This window comes from Gorilla gorilla, chromosome 13 (genome assembly GCF_029281585.2).
Source record: "Gorilla gorilla gorilla isolate KB3781 chromosome 13, NHGRI_mGorGor1-v2.1_pri, whole genome shotgun sequence".
NCBI lineage: Eukaryota > Metazoa > Chordata > Mammalia > Primates > Hominidae > Gorilla > Gorilla gorilla.
The window spans coordinates 64,962,385-64,977,938 of record NC_073237.2 but is presented as its reverse complement, the minus strand read 5'-3'; the positions used below and the strand labels follow the sequence as shown (position 1 = coordinate 64,977,938).

At 40.2% G+C, this 15,554-nt stretch overlaps 1 protein-coding gene across 12 annotated transcripts in view; it reads right to left on the bottom strand.

Annotated features, from left to right (window-relative positions):
• The window catches only part of PIP5K1B (phosphatidylinositol-4-phosphate 5-kinase type 1 beta), a 303,947-nt gene that overhangs the window by 251,650 nt on the left and 36,743 nt on the right, over positions 1–15,554 (bottom strand). For 7 of the 12 annotated variants that reach the window (XM_055350749.2, XM_019034009.4, XM_055350741.2 and 4 more), the window contains exon 2: positions 14,993–15,149. The exons of 3 other annotated variants lie outside the window; for them this stretch is intronic. The gene's annotated coding sequence lies outside the window, so the exon portion shown is untranslated. Of the gene's footprint in view, positions 1–14,992; positions 15,150–15,295; positions 15,370–15,554 lie in introns of those variants that run through there. 2 more of the 12 variants (XM_055350747.2, XM_055350745.2) reach the window with 2 other exon arrangements.

Genomic DNA, 15,554 nt, shown 5'->3' with positions numbered 1-15,554 from the left:
GCTTAGTATCCACACATGGTCAGAGCATTCTTAGAAAGTCATATTAAAGAATTTACGAGAGAGAGCAGGAGTATAACCAAAGGTCTAAAACAAGCATCCTCCACTACCGACTCTTTCAGAGAGAAAGAGGTAGGAACTTACATTTTTCAAGGCCTTTTCTTTTTTTTTAACATAATGAAGCCCCCTAGTTCTCTTCAGTCACGATAAACCAGAGCTAAGTTTAATGAAACTAGGTCTCTGAAGTTTCTCCTATCTGAGTTTTGCTACCTTGGCCAGTAATGCCAACCTCTTTCTTTTAAGCCACCTTCCATGTCACAAATGTAATTTTTTACTGAAATTTTAATCTTGTCTTTTAAAGTAGAAAATTAAAATTCTAGAAATGTGCTGCCAAATACTATAGCCACTAGCTACTAGCCACATGCAGCCACTTAGTATTTGATAAGCCTGTAACTGACAGGGTGAACTTTAAATTTTATATAATGGTAATTAAAGTTTTAAAAAAACTGATGCTTGTTTCTGTTCTTGGGAAACTGCTAAGTATGTTGGAACAACTTGGGAATGTCAGTCTACTTTTTCAATTATGAAAGTTATGAAATCTAAATGCAGATTAAGTATTTCTAATGAAACCTGCGTGTCTAAACTAATATGTGCTATAAGTATAAAATATACACTGGATTTGGCAGATTTAGTCTGAATAAAAAATAGAAAATATATTAATAATTTTTCATAGTTGATTACATATCGGAACTATATTCTTGATATATTAGGCTAAATAAAATATATCATTAAGATTAGTTTTACTTGTTTCTCTTTACTTTTTAAATGTGGATACTATGAAGTATAAAATTACATATGTGGCTCTCATTGTATTTGTATCAGACAATGCTGTTCTAAATCTCTTCTAAAGACTGAGATGCATACAAGTATTTTAAGCTGAAATTCTAGAAAATGGAAATATAGGCAAAAATATATTTGTTTGGTGCAAAGAAGAAATGATAGAGAAAACATATAGAGAGAAGAATAACATGTACACATTATCAGAATCCTCAAACAAGGTGAAAGATAAAAGAAAATTCTTTTCTAATTCTCTTTATTTTCAATTAATTGAAATGCAAAGATGATTAGGACAAAAAGATGTTCACAATTACTCTCTGCAATACTATCTTTGTTTGTTGGTAGGCTGTTAATTTACAGATGACCTTGTAAAACAAAAACTGTAAATGAAGAATGAATACACAGACTGCAGACTGCATAGCAGCTACTATACATTTTTAGACATCTATTTTTTCCACAAATGTGTCAAGCTGACAAAATAAGAATATAAGCAATTTACAAACTCTTCACATTAAATTCTAATTCAAGCTCTTCCTTTTTCGGCTTTGGAAATGGAAATGGATCTGCTATAGGTTTCTAGAATTAATATTATACAACAGAAGGAGACATGCTGACCTGTCAAACGGGGAGGTCTTAAAAAATATTTACATAAAATAACACATGGCCAAAGGCCCTAAAAAAGTCCCTGGAATTTGGTCTTAGGAGTAAGACAATTTATGCAGCCTCCTTCTCCACACGATTCTTTGTGCACAACAGGAATGAGTCTACACTGTTAATAGTCTGTAATCAGTGCCAGACGACTGATCAAAGATGGCAAAGTAGGGCCAGCTTTCAGAGGCCACCCAGTTGCTGAAAGAAAAGGATTATTTTGTTCAGGTGACCTTAAGCTTCCTAGAGGTCAGGGAGGATGATCTAAGCATTGTTTTTCAGGCTCTCTGAGGACACCTGGATCAATGACTATTTGAAGACTGTGGGTGAACCATGCTGAGTTCATCCTGCGATTCATCCTCCGGCTCCACCCATTTCTAAGGTTGCACAGACCACCTCTTACTTCAGATTCCCACAGCCCAACTAGCCTAAATAACTTTAGTTGTCTTATTTAAATGTTCCACCATCTAGCAAAAACACATGTGATTGTAATGTTTAGATAAAAGGATAGTATACAAACCAGTATGTAGTGTGATAGCAATTACTCAGACACAAAACAACTGTAAATATCAACAGTGGTTATCCCTAGTAACAGGCTTATATTCCCTCTATTTTTCAATATTTTCCACATTTTAAGGAGGAAAAAATCTTGTGTTACTTATACAGAGCAACTTATTCTTTGTATGAGGGAGCAGTAAGAAACAAAAAGGGTCTATATCTATGAAAGTACATGAATACATTTTGAATTAGTATCTTCCTCTGACATTAGCACCTAATATATTTGTGATATTTGCAAACTTCTTGTGATATGAGTAAGCAGAGGTATACTCATAAATGTGCTTTCAAGGTGCCATGGTGCTATCCAAAAACACAGATCAGTAGTAAAAACGAAAGTGGATTCTTCAGGAAAGCAGTCTCCAAAGTCAGAAAACAACAAAAGGAAAACATTTCTTTTTTGAAGTATGAGTGTAAACTTCAACCATTCAGTTACACTGTACATCTAAGGTCTTGACAATGGTGCATGAAAAATAAAGGCTTTACATTACATAAATGTTTGATCTACTTTCCTAACAATTATGATGCACTTCAAATTACTTCTTACAGATCTTTCAAAGTTCAGCAAGGCAGAAAGAGAAACACAATAAAATGTATTTATTTATTGATCAATTGGTCACTGTTTAGACATAGAGTTCCAGGTAAACATAGTTGCCATTTTCACAGAGTTCAACTGCTACATGTCAAGAAGATCACATATAGATAACATGTTATTTAAAAAAAAGAGACTAGCACTGCCAGAGTACTGTAGGACGAGAACCACAAATCATTTATGATAGTGAAACTCTAGTGACATTCTCTTTAAAGTCAGAAAAAAAGATGCCTCATATAACCTCTGTTATTTTAATATCTTTCTAGAAGTATTAGCCAAAGCAGTAAAAATTATAAATAATGTAAACTGGAATATAAAATTATTATTTGGAAATGTTATGAAAATCCACTGACAAAATTCAGTAGAATCACCTGAAAATAAAATCAGAGCCAATATACAAAAATCAATAGCTTCCCTAATTTCTAGAAAGAGCCAGGTAAAAAATACAATGGGGTAAAAATTCACATTCATAAAAGAAAGAAAGAGTATAAACAAATAGAATATATTCAAAAGATAGGTGTACAGAACTAACATTAAAAAATCATGGAACCAGCCGGGCGCTGTGGCTCACGCCTGTAATCCCAGCACTTTGGGAGGCTGAGGCGGGTGAATCACGAGGTCAGGAGATTGAGACCATCCTGGCTAACATGGTGAAACCCCATCTCTACTAAAAATACAAAAAATCAGCCAGGCATGGTGGCGGGCGCCTGTAGTCCCAGCTACTTGGGAGGCTGAGGCAGGAGAATGGCGTGAACCCGGGGGGTGGAGCTTGCAGTGAGCCAAGATCGCGCCACTGTACTCCAGCCTGGGCGACAGAGCGAGACTCTGTCTCAAAAAAAAAAAAAAAAAAAATCATGGAACATAAAAGAAGACTTAAATTAATAAAATGATTCACCATCCTGCTGAATGTTAAAGCTTAATTGTAAAGATGACAATGTTCCCTTAAATAAACGCAGAAATGCAATGGAGTTACAATTAATATCCCACTAGCAGTTTTGTTTAGAACTTGACAAAATTACTCTAATGTTCTTATAGAAGAACAATCATGAAGAATATTCAAGAAGGGCCGGGCATGGTAGCTCACGCCTGTAATCCCAGCACTTTGGGAGGCCAAGGCGGGTGGATCACCTGAGGTCAGGAGTTCAAGACTGGCCTGGACAACATGGCGAAACCCCATCTCTACTAAAAATACAAAAATTAGGCTGTGTGCGGTGGCTCACGCCTGTAATCCCAGCACTTTGCGAGGCCGAGGCGGGCAGATCACAAGGTCAGGAGATCAAGACCATCCTGGCTAACATGGTGAAACCCCGTCTCTACTAAAAATAGAAAAAATTAGCAAGGCGTGGTGGCAGGCGCCTGTAGTCCCAGCTACTCAGGAGGCTGAGGCAGGAGAATGGCGTGAACCCAGGAGGTGGATCTTGCAGTGAGCTGAGATCGTGCCACTGCACTCCAGCCTCGGTGACGGTGTGAGACTCAATCTCAAAAAAAAAAAAGAAACAAAATTAGCCGGGCATGGTGGCACACGCCTGTAGTCCCAGCTACTAGGGAGGCTGCAGCAGGAGAATTGCTTGAACCCGGGAGGTGGAGGTTGCAGTGAGCCGAGATCATGCCACTGCACTCCAGCCTAAGTGACAGAGTAAGACTCAGTCTCAAAAAAAAAAAAAAAAAAAAAATCAAGAAAATGTGGGGGGAAATAAACCATATTTAACCATTCAGATAGGGCTTGCACAACTAGATATCAAAATGTGTTATCAAAATGTGTCATAAAGCTATAGGAATTTAAACCTATTCTGTTCTTACCTATTCTGTTCTTTAAAATGTTAAAAAAAAAAGCCTAGAATTCAGTATTCATTATGGCATTTCAAATTAATGTAACAAAAAGATGGATTCTTAAATCAGTTTGGCTAACTGGCTATTCATTTTGGAAAATATGAAGTTAGATCCCTACCTCTCACCTTATACAAAAATAAGTATCAGATGCAATAAGATTTAAATGTAAAAAATGGAACCACAAAAGTACTAGAAGAAAATTAAGGTACAATTTACATAATGGTAGGATGGAAAAGACCTATCTTAGCATGCCAACAGCCAAAATCATAGAGAAAAATATTAGATCTAACAACTAATCTCAGAGATTAAATCTTTGTTTCACAAAACTGAAAGGCAAGCAAATTGAAGGAAATATCTGCACCATATGGCAGAAAGAGAGTTAAAATTTTAACCAATAAAGAGTTTTTGTAAATTAACCTCAAAAGCAGAGCATTCCATTGAAAATAAGCACTACCCTTCTCATCTAATAGGTGAGGTAAGAAAAATCCAGAGAAGACTGACTAAAGGATATATTGGTAACTCCTGGCAAAAGATGAGATGAAATCTGGGCTTTGCAGTCCCCCAGAAACATGATTTTTCTGCATTATCAGGTTTGTAAATCTAAAAAAAGAGAAAGGAAAAGAAAGAAGGAAGAGAAGGAGCAAGGGAGACAGCAAGGGAGGGAAAGAAAGAAAAAGAAAGGAAGAAAAAAAGAGAATAAAAAGGAAACCAAACCATATTCCAATGGCTATGGCTGAATGAATTACTTATGCATGTTTCTACAAATGTTAACTTAAAAAGCAATATCCTACCCTTGCACTAACTATGTAAGTGACCTAACTTCTCGGCCTTGTTGCTCATCTTAGAGCAAGCTGAACTTGAAGATCTCTAACATTGTCTAGTTTAACCCCACTTGCATTAATGTATGACATTATAAAGTTATGAGCAACTCAGAAAACAACCTACATACAATTCAGTGAACATTTATTGGGCACCTACTATGGGCAAGATACCATAATAGACACTGTGGGGATACAGCTTTGGCCTCTACTTGTGTAATCAATTTATTACCATAAAATTTTGGAGTTGGAATAACTGAATTTTATAAACGAGCAAACAAGCATGTTGGATATACTGAAATATAAAACCTTTAATACATTTATAAAATTAAAGAAAATTTATTCCATATATATAAAATGTTAAGGACTATCATATTCTTTAACAATTCTTTTAAATAATTAGATATGAAAATAGGGAATCTGAGCTTGAGGTCTAGCACTGTCAGAAATCCATTTTTAAGAAAATTATTATCTGAATTCATATAACATAAAACTAAACACTTTAAAGTAAACATTTAGTATGTTTACAATGTTGTGTAACTACCACTTCTACCAGTTCCCAAACTTTCCTTGCAGTGCAGCAATGAATTCCACATGTGCTCCATCCTTGATCTTGACCATTTCCCAATGAAGCCCATGACTCTTTGAGGAATTTCTCAATTCACTCAGCATAACTAGGCAACTCATTCTATTCTAAAATCATTTAACAAATGTCTATGTAAATCTCTACCAACAAAATGAAGGGCCATATAATTACCCAGAAAAGTCAATCTCTGGAGTCATCCATGAGAACTAATCACAAAACTGCATTTTTAGTAGCTGGACTTTTATTACCTGAATTACTCCCTGCCTCTATTCTCTCATCTCAATCTTTGTGAAAGTTTGCACACAGTATTCAAAGAGTGTCCAAGCCTAAGCTCACAAGAGATCAATTCATAGGTTCTCTATGCAGACCCTTCTTTGGCAGGCAAGGTTTATGCAAGAAATGTTTGCCTATGAAAAGCTGATAATTAGGTATGCTTTAGAAAGAAATGACAATTGCCATGAATATTTACATAGTACCTTAGAAATATGCTTTAAAGCTAATCATAAAATTACAACTACCAACATTTTCTGAGAATTTATTATGCTCTTGACACAGGTCTACGTGCTTTCTATACATTATTTCATTTGAACCTTACAACTGTTATAACAATACTGAGGCTTAGAGGTTACATGACTTGCCCAAAGTCATCCACTTTACAATAACTACCAGGCATACTTCTTCCCTGAGACCGCATTGCCAGTAATGATCCCTGAACCGTTTCTATAAAGAATTCCCACAGCAGCTGGGATAAACCAAAGCCACATGGCTTAACTTTGAAAGGCACTCCCAGGCAGTCTGTGGGGAAGGAGCAAAAGGTTCACCACCTTTGAAAGACTTAGGAATTCCAACCATTAGTCATCAGCAGAGGTGCATCAACAAACACTGGTTTTCAATCCATGTCAAAGATATTTTCATTATCTCCATGAAAGGATTAAAAACTGTCCCCTCTAATATCACAACCTGCCACCTTGTGCCACCTTCGGCACTCCCAACCCCCTTCCCTAAACTGCTGGTTTCCCATAGTCTTATCACTATCTAAACACTATACCATTTACTAATTTATTGTGCATATAAGTATTCTAGTGTGCTAGAATGCAAACTCATTGAGAACAGGGATCTTCATTTTATTCACTGCTGTGTCTCCAGTGTTTAGAGATACAGTGACCTGGGTCACAGTTGGAGCATGTTCCTCTTCCTTACAAAAGTATATGATGGTATCTATTCAAATCACTTTCTAACATTTCACCAAAACCTGCTAAACGCTGCTAAATATTTCACACATTTGAATGGAGACACTGACACATTCATAAGTGAATGCAACAGCTACGTCACCGACGAGAAAGCTGTAATTATGGAATAATAGAACTATCACTGACAGATGGAAGGGTTTTGCTTGTTGTTACAGCTTATCCAGGGAATTATATAAAGAGTTCAGTGAGTTAGCATAACTGACAGGCAATCTATGCATACAAATCCTGGGGAGCTGAAAGGTGAGAGGGGAGGGCAATGAAGGAAGGATGTTTAATATTAAAACATATGTGCATCTTTATAACAGAAGTTACTGTTTGGAAAATGTTTTCAATGGCCATTAGTTCTATAACAGAAACTATGGAAAACAGTGTGACAAAGTAGCATGGCAGAGCATGGGTTAATAACCATTTTCCTGCGTTAAATACTTTGCAATTTGACAGGCACTGTTCTGAAGGCTTTACACATATTACCTCATTTGAATATCCTTACAACAACCCTGTGATGTAGGGACTGTTATTATTTTATAGATAATGAAACTGGGGCTCAGAGAGGGTGCCTAACTTGCCCATGGCCACACAGCTACTTAGTGATGGAGCTGGGATTAAGCTGTACTTAATTTGTACTCTACCTTGGTGTTTCTCAACAGGGTGTAGTTTTGTCCCCCAGTTGACATGTGGCAATGTTTGGAGACATTTGTGGTTGTTGTAACTAGGGGGAAGGAACTACTGGCATCTAGTGGATAGGAATGCCGCTGAACATCCTCAGGGCAGAGGACCGCCCCACAACAAAGATGTTCTGGCCCCTAAGTGTCATTAGTGCCAAGGTTGAGAAACCCTGCTCTCAAACTCATAACCTCTGTACTTAAAGCTTGAGAAACACCTTTGATAGAAGGACTTCTGTCCTTTTTAGGAGGAAAACAAACTGTAACATGTGGTTACAGGTGGTCATGTTACCTTATAAGAGAAGTGCATTCATTTCCCGAGGCTGCTGTAACAAATTACACTAAATTTGGTGGCTTAAAACTATGAAAATTTATTCTCTCCCAGTTCTGGAGGCGAGAAGTCCAAAACCAATGTCACTGGGCTGAAACTGAGGTGCTGGCAGGGTCATGCTCTCTCTGGAGGCCACAGGGGGACTCTGTCCCCCGACCCTTCCAGTTCCTGGTGGCTGCCAGAATTGGCACTCCTTGACTGGTAGCCACATCACTTCACTCCCTGCCTATGTCTTCACATCACCTTCCCCTGCATGCCCCTCTCTGTTCCCCTCTGCCTCTTTCTTGTTAGGATGCTTGTAAAATATTTAGGGCCCACCTGAATGATACAGGGTAATCCCCTCAAAATTCTTAATTCAACCACATCTATAGAGACTGTTTTTCAAAATAAGGTAATATTTACAAGTTCTAAGAATTAGGATGTGGATATCTTTGGGGGACCATGAGTAGATATTATTATTCTCATTTTACCATGAGGGAACTTCAAGTCATGTGCCCAAGGACAAATGGCTAACAAGGGGTAGAGGCGGGATTTGAACCCAGCTCTGTCCACCTCAGAAGCTCATTCTTTTTTCTTTATACATTGTCACCTACAGAGGCTGGAGAAAAGATCTGAAACCCGGCCGAGTGCGGTGGGTCATGCCTGTAATCCCAGCCCTTTGGGAGGCAGAGGTGGGCAGATCACCTGAGGTCGGGAGTTCGAGACCAGCCTGACCAACATGGTGAAACCCCGTCTCTACTAAAAATGGCAGGGCGTGGTGGCACATGCCTGTAATCCCACTACTCGGGAGGCTGGGGCAGTAGAATCGCTTGAACCTGGGAGGCGGAGGTTGCAGTGCGCCAAGGTCGTGCCATTGCAGTCCAGCCTGGGCAACAAGAGTGAAACTCTGTCTCAAAAAAAAAAAAAAAAAAAGAAAAAGAAAGAAAAGAAATCTGAAACTCAGCCTCCGAGTGGGGCCTACTGCAAGAAAACTACAAATCCAGGTGTATTCTAAGCACTGTCTGTAAAAATTATGATGGCACAAACTTTCATGATATGAATGTCTGAAGAATACAATCACCTGTATAATCTTTGCATAGAACTATCTAGAGCCTTCTTCCTGAGTCTAAAGTAAAATGCAGCAAATTACAGCTATAACTACACATGCTTCTTTAGCATTTGTACTTTATTATGGACTAAAATCCCACATTTGTGAGAAGAAGTCATTGCCAGTGGAGAGAAGGATATGGTGGGACTGTGTGTCTGTGGGGCTGGAGTTTCCATAATCCCAGAAATGTTTTGATATTAAAAATATTGGGCATTCAGCTGTAAAAAGGAATGAAGCACTGACTCAAGTCACAATGTGGATGAACCTTAACACATTACGCTAAGTGAAAGCAGCCAGGCACAAAATGACACAGACTGTATGATTCCTTTTATGTGAACTACCCAGAACAGTTAAATCCACAGAAACAGAAAGCAGATTAGGGGTTACCTCGGGCTACAGGGAGTAGGGAATGGGGAGTGACTGCTTAGTGAGGATGGGGTTTTATTTTGGAATGGTGAAGATATCTTGGAACTAGATAGAGGTAGTGTTCACCTCCATTTTTCATAATAAAATGGTTAATTTTATGTTCTATGAGTTTTACCTGAATAAATACATAAATAAGGCCTCTATGCTAAGCAAACTCTGGGGTAGACAATCCATTTCCTGACAATGTAGTATTAAACCATACTGTGGATCAAATTCTAGAGGAGTGGCTTCTAGCTAAGATATTATGATTTTATATGACCCTGGACTGAATATGTCTTCTAGTACTCTACTTTTTGAATTATGACAAGAAGGTGTAAAAAAAACAGCAAATCATACAATTTTAAAATTCACTTCTGATTTTTTAACTAAAGTAATAAGTACTTGCTGTAAAAAGAAGCTATATTATGCCAAAATTTATAGTAATTTCTAGAATAAAAATTTTACCTCCAACTCTCCTAAAATTAGTTGCCTGCTTGCATTTCCTTATAACAGAGCCAGATGAGATAATAAAATGGAAGTGCTGTGTTAACTCTGAAGCATATTTCAAATGCAAGCCATTATTATTAGTGTAAATAATGATACTCATCAAAAAGACAGCATAAAGGAAAACACTGCCATGTTACAGCGCGCACTTTATAACGACGTGGCAGTAATAACTAACCAACAAAATTGGTGGTCTATTATTTTACAATCAACAGACAGTAATTAAGCAACAAACTTCAACTGCTGCAGTTTCGATTTGATAATAACCAGATAGGACACACCAGAAGAATGTGCACATACGAGATAAGCCTCCTCCTCCTCCTGAAGCAAGTACACCCAAGTTGTTGCCCAGGAAGTCTAGACTGCCCCCAGGGCCTTATATGGAGTAAAACTTGTTAAGGGAGGAATGTGAAAGTCTCTGACTTGTGGCCAGAGTTAGGACTGTCTATGGAGTAGGCAGGGAAAGAATGAGAGGGAAGGTGATCGCCAAGCCTAGTTCAAGTCCAACGCCTTCCTTCAGAATCCAGCTTCTATTCCTAAGGAGAAAGACATTCCCATAGCCCATGAATCCTCAACTGTGTGGGCCAAGGGCAGGGACAGGTCCGGTGTGAGGGGGTTAGGGGAGGCTATGACAACTTTGGGGATCTACTACCTGTAAACATGCTGCTTTCATGGGGCTGCATCTTGAAGAGAATTTCTCTTGCTGCGTACCATGCAAGATAGATTCTGGGCTGGGAACTAGTCTTTCCACTCCAGCCCGAGGCCAGGCTGCTGCTACCTCGGCAGGTTCTGGAAGTGGTAAGCCAGGCCTTGCTGCAAGGCCAGAGGACAGCTGGACACAAAGGACTGCAGGAGAGGCACAGAGAGGACAAGACCAGAAGAGACATGGAAGTGCTGAGCTCTGGGCCATGCCTGCCATCAACCCCTTAGGTTATCTCACAGCTAACTCTCCTTGGTGTGGGTATCTGTAAAATGGGGTGGCACCTCTGCTCCACTTGCCTCAAACTAAGTTCTTGTTAGAAGAGAGTGAGAGAAAAAGACAGAGCCAGAGGGAAAGAGAAAGTGAGACAGAGAGAGGAGAGAAAGGGTGAGGGGAGATGATGATGAACAGAAAAATATACCAAAAATTAAGCCTTGTCTCAGTACTTCCAAAACTCTGTGCATGCCATATAACTAAGAATCTGTTTGTTAAGAGTTAACACACTTTGGGAGGCCGAGGTGGGTGGACCACTTGAGGCCAGAAGTTCAAGACCAGCCTGGCCAACATAGCAAAACCCAGTCTCTACTAAAAATACAAAAATTAGCCAGGCATGGTGATGCATGCCTGTAGTCCTAGCTACTCGGGAGGCTGAGGCACAAGAGTAGCATGAACCCGGGAGGTGGAGGTTGCAGTGAGCTGAGATCGCACCACTGCACTCCAGCCTGGGTGACAGAGCAAGACTGTGTCTCAAAAAAGAAAAAAAAAAGAGTTAACACAAAAGAAGAGAGACATTTGGGGAAAGAACAGCTTAAACAAAAGTAACTTTTTAATTCATGCTTTCATTCATTTATTCCACATATATTTAGTGAGCACTGGTTAGTTTCCGAATAAAACAGACATGAATTTTCCTTTATGGGGCTTACCATTTGATGTGAGAGTAAGACACTAAATAGCTTGTATAATTTATTTGGAAACATTATCATTTATAATATAAGATGTACTGTGAGGGAAATAAAGGGAATTGCAGTAACAGAAAACAGAAAATTAGGGGAGATCTACTTAGGTGGGGTTTGAACAAAGAAGTCTTTACTAAGGAAGGAACATTAAGGAATCCTAAAGGAACAGAAGGAGCTGGCAACACAGAGTGGGAGCAGGCAGCAGAGAGGGAGCTTCCTGGATGGAAGATTCAGGTGGAGCACAGGCCCTTGGAGCAGGATGGAGGGCAGGAGAGGAAGAGGCTGGAGTGAAGTGGACACTCCTGTCTACTCCCAAGAGCCTTTTCTATGCTGTGTGTCATGTGCATCTCCAAGAGCTAAGGATAAGCCCTGCTTCCCAAGAAAGTATTACAGAATGTCAAAATGGGATGTGTCAAACAAGCTGCTAAGATGGATGAGATACCAGGTTCCAAAGTGAAGTGCCAGGCCTAGATGCAGTTTTGCAAAGAACATAGCCCAAAACCTTTTTCACTGGTCTTAAACCTCTTACCTACGGTGTGGCTACAAGTAGGTCAGACTGCTTGTTGGTGGCTAAAAGGAGAGAATGATTGAAGCAAGCAGGCTGCAGTCCAGTCTGGTCCTAGCCTAAAGGACTAAGCTTAGGAAGAGATAAGAGTACCTGCCCCTCCCTGCTTCTCCCCTTTCCAGCCTCGTGAGGGGGCTCAACAGGACGACCTGGAGAGCATGAGGCTCTTACGATGTGGAAGGCACTGTGACCTTGTTTGGGACTTCTGCCTAAGAAATCTGAAGAACTGGAGAGATGGCTGGATGCTGACGGACAAGCCAAAGGAAATGACAGTTGCCCTGGGAGCAGCCTGCCCTCTCCCAGTTGGTGGGAACAAAGGAAGTGTGAGTGTTTCCCATGGACCACACCATGAGCATATGTACAGGGCTATATATTAGGGTCTTCCCAACAAGGGCCACCTGGACAGCAATAGAACCCAGCAGACAGGAGTACGAATGGATTGGTGGGCTTTCTAGAGACTGTGGAAACAGTCTGCAATTAGGCTGAAGAGAGTGCAGCAGCCCCACCAAGGAAACTGGAGGTGAGAGGCCCCCAGAGACAAGGTGAGAGGGTATCTCCAAAGAACCCACAAAAGGGCCCCACAAGAGAAAGAATCAACTCTAAACACCCACAACACAAAAAGAGCTCTCCTATGATACCGCCTGCCCAGTAAAAGCTTTCCTACACTCCTTCCTGTTCCCCACCCAGCCCCTTACCCCAGTCCAGAAGTCATAGCTACTGAGTAAGCAAGAGAAAAAGCCTCCAACCACAGCCCCCTCTCCCTGCAACAGGCCCTAGCCAGGGGAAGGGGAGCAGTTATAAATATGAATGAAGTTGGAAGCTTTAACTATCCCATGATACTAGACATTTTAAATATCTGGCAAATTAAAGTGGGGCTTTTTATTATATATGAGGAATCAGAATAGCCACGTGATATGTTTTCATCCAAAAAAAAGGGGACATGCTTTCCACTGAATAAATTTTAATGGGAGAGTGGGAGACTTGATGAAGTTGTTTTTTCGTGGCCTCCCATGAAACCTATTTGTTCAAGGCAGATTATACATAGAACCCCATTGTGTTAGCACATCTCGTGGAAAATGTACTTTCCAAAAATGGGGCCCAGCATGCCCCAGCTTGAGGATGAAGATCACTGTGGTTTGTGGGTCCACCTTGTAACACTATCCATCCTTGGCCAGGCCATGCAGAGCCTTCAGTATCTATGGCAACTGAGGCTACGGACCTCCTGCATACATCAGTGGTTCTCGTTCTTACACCTTCCTCCTTTTCCAGGAAGACAAATGTGTTTCAGGAAGGAATCCCTATCACCAAGAACCCCCACTAAGCTCAGCTCTGATCCTCCTGAAACAAGCTCTGATTGAGTTCCCAATGTTGTGCTTTATGAGTCTTCTTCTTAGATGTCACCCTAACAGGATTCCCGGTACATTCATCTGGCACCCAGTTGAGAAGGCCAGAGCCTCAACCCATACTCAGCAGGAAACCCAAGGAGAATCAATAGAAGGACAGGGGCCTCTTTAACTCCGCCCATTCAATCTCCCATTGTCTTAGTGTCATGAAAAGCAAATCTTAACATGCAGGGCAGTAAAACATGACACAGAACTCATCTTCAATAAACTGGCACTTTGGTTAAGCAAATGTGAAAAGTCAACAGCCACAGCATCCTTATATGCCAGTGGGTTTTAGCAAATCAACATACACTGACCAAGTCTTTCTGATATTGGAAATATTGCTTACCAAATCTACACCATGTGAAAGGGATTTCTCCTCACACATATGCACTGTTCTTATGAAAGCTCATTCAAAACTGACATTAAAAGACATTTTGGGCCAAGCCTGCCTCGTGCCTGTAATCCCAACAGTTTGGGAGGCTGAGGCAGGATGATCACTTGAGCCCAGGAGTTTGAAACCAGACTGGGCACATAGCGAAACCCCAACTTTATACTGGAATAAAAAATTAGCCAGGCATGGTGGCATGGAAATGTAGTCCCAGCTACTCAGGAGGCTGAGGCAGGAGGATTGCTTGAACCTGGTAGGTCAAGGCTGAAGTGAGCTATAGTTGTGCCACTCTAGCCTGGGAGACAGAGCAACAACCCTGTTTCGACAAAAAAAAAAAAAAAAAAAAGTTTTGGTATTTGGGCTATTTTAAAAATGCACAGCAGAGGATCTGAAGGTTTCTAGGCCTGCTCCCCACTAGGTTCTGAGCTCCTTGAAGCAGGGACTATGTTTCATCCACTTTTGTACCCTCCTAGGGCCTAGTACAAAATCTGGTACATATGTGGGTTCATTCAAAGTCTGATAGCTGCTGAGTGAGTGAACAAATGAACATTCTGGCTCATATTTTCAGTTAGATTTGTGTGAATACTATAATTAAATTTGTTTTTAAAAAAAGAGAGACCTACTATCCATCATTGTTGACCACTCTATTCTCTACAGACCATTTTGAGTGTGTTTATTTGAATCTTGCAGTCAGATGCTGTAGTGTTCTTTTGTGTAAAAGATTTTCCTGGGGCACCTCTTTCTACAGGCTCCTGAGGCCACCCACATCAGCTGCCCATTCACACCACTCAGAAACAGCAAAGATCCAGCATGGTATTGGGCTCCATCAAAGGGAATCAATGGGTCTCTCGAAGGGAATAATACTGCTTTAAAATAGGTATTTTCAAAAGAATTACCTTTCACCTCTCTCCTAGAAGGACCTTTAGAGATGAAGCAGAAAGAGAAAAGGCCCTCAAATGCTGAGAGGTATCAGGCACCAGAGAAAGGTCACAGGACTGGGGTTGGACGGCTCTGCAGTCATATCTCAGCTCTGCTGGGCCTTGGCTTCCTCATCTGTAAAATGGAAATAATAATGCCTACCTCAAACAATCATGGTGAAGAGGGGAATAAGTGAATGTATGAAGGCTCTTATTATAGCCCTTGACACATAATAAGGGCTCAAATGGTGGTTAGTTCTACATACAACGCAAATTACATACCCCTATCTGTATATTTAAAGATAATTTTGTGTCTGACTGGTCCACAACTCTCAAAGGAGCTGAGATCCAAAACTCAGCTGTTTAGAACTTGGAATGCACTTTCCCATGGAAACAGTGCTACAAATCATAGAACTTTAGAATCAGAAACTAGATGACCTTATAGTACATCTAGTGATGTAGTAAAACTTCCCACTAAATGTAAGATTTCTTAATATAGGCTCTCTGATGTTGAAATTCTAAGCAAGGCCACCAAAACCAA